This window comes from Priapulus caudatus, unplaced genomic scaffold, assembly GCF_000485595.1.
Source record: "Priapulus caudatus unplaced genomic scaffold, Priapulus_caudatus-5.0.1 Scaffold2449, whole genome shotgun sequence".
NCBI classification, from domain to species: Eukaryota; Metazoa; Priapulida; class Priapulimorpha; order Priapulimorphida; family Priapulidae; genus Priapulus; species Priapulus caudatus.
Genome location: NW_014579510.1, coordinates 23,367 through 25,436, shown reverse-complemented (window position 1 = coordinate 25,436; position 2,070 = coordinate 23,367).

Genomic DNA, 2,070 nt, shown 5'->3' with positions numbered 1-2,070 from the left:
AGACGCCAGTCACGCCGACTCATCCCATACTTCAGCTGGTGATACCTAAGGAATTGCAAAGAGAAATATTTCAGCAAATACATATCCAATATACAATACCATCGTACAGCAGGACATCAAGGAGAGAAACGGAGTAGAGGGGTATCTGCGTGGGGGGGAGGGTAGTGTTTTGACAACGCGTGCTAAACAACGGCACGTAGGGGGTCGTTGCCAGCTAGGTATATAAGGCGCGCCGAACCGAGCAGAGAGAGCGTTATTTTTCAGGCTAGGTAGGAAGAAGAAGAAGAGAGAAGAAGAAGCAGAAGAAGAGAAACGAGGAAGAAAGCATTTTAGGTCTCGGGGAGAGAGATAATAGAGGGAATAGAAGCATGGGTTTTCAGGTAGGCAGAACAACGGGAGAGGGGAATAAAACGGGAAGGAAAGAAGACTACAGGTAAAATGGGGGCTCAGCTGGGATTCTTCACTACAGGTGGAGAAGAACGGGATTTCAATTAGGTAGAGCCAGGTGCGACTACGAGGGAGACACCCGTGGAGGCTACCTAGGTCTACGCGAAGAAAGGACGAACGGGAGAGGGGAAGACGAAACCGGCGACGCGTTAATTCTTTAATCTTAGTCTAGTGGTTATAGGATCCGCTGCATATACGAATGCAGGGGAATCATTTGTAAGCTAGTAAGCGACAATAAAACTATAACTGTACAGTTAACCAAATCTAACTGCGTTCTGTTCCACTGGTACCACCTGTTATAGACGCTACGGCATCACCGTCCTGCTTTTCGGCAGGAGCGAACACTGAATCCACACAACTAGAACACGCGTTAACTATATAACGCCTGTCATACCGTAGTCCGCTACCCCTAGGCCCACTACACTAATAAGTTTATAAAATATGGGGACAAGAATAAAAAAAAGCACCAGTCCCACTGCTCTGGTCTGCAACATAACCTATATTGCTATGAGGTGTGCGTGAATAGATGCCGCAATGTGGACTACAGCTTCCTTCGAATTGGCGATATAGAGCAACTTTTTGCGCCACCGCAGCACTCGTTCCGGACACACGTACACGCGTTTTCTTCAACGCATATAATGCTGTAAAACGACATTTGAAATCAAGTGACGAATGACGTTGATTTAATATACAAATTTTCAGGTATTGTTTGAAGAGGGGGGAACGGGGGGGGGGTACATTCCCACTTTCCCAGCAAAAAAAACACCCCATATCCCAGTAAAATAAAATCCCAATTCCCAGTTCCCAGGAAATTATGTAGACATGTTTCAGGAAATTCAGTAGTTTAGGTTTTCAAACACTAATATTTACATACTAATATTTATCTGGGTATAATTAATAAAATAAAATAAAAAATTAATAGATTAAATAATCCCATTATAATATGCTATATAATGGGAGTTCTCCCATATATACTCCTGCTTTATATATCCCCCTCCCTCTTCTATCACACCCATTATGCATTTAAAATTGGGGGCGTGCCGGACGATTGTATTGTCATTATAACAGCTATTATCGATGACGATTCATCCTTATTTTAGTTACTATCATGATCCGTGAATATTCGTTCCTTACGAGTAATGTGTTATTATATTTAACTGAGTATTTAAAACCTGTATAGAAGCAAAACCCGTGCAACATTGTTGTGTGCCGCTATACCAGAGAAAACGCACACACATACACGCACCCGAATCGTGAACACTTTCATGCATCACTCTGTACTACACCATTACTATAATATATATATATATATGGTTACCGCACATAAGTCAGTTCAATTGATCTCCATGTCCATTTTTGCCGCCTATGTGTAAAAAAATATGTTCCAACTTCCAAGACGCCGTATTAATAAGTCATAACAGTGTTCTCCACAAACAACAATGCCTTTATACGCCGTTGAACACTTAATAAATATACGATTATACCATAGTTAAGAGCATGTTTCACATATTATCAGCAGTATAGAACCAATACTGCTCTCGATCGGCATTACAGTAATAGCTCAACATAATAACAAACATGAAACAATAATGGACAAGTTGAGACGGAATCGGCCTTGTTGAG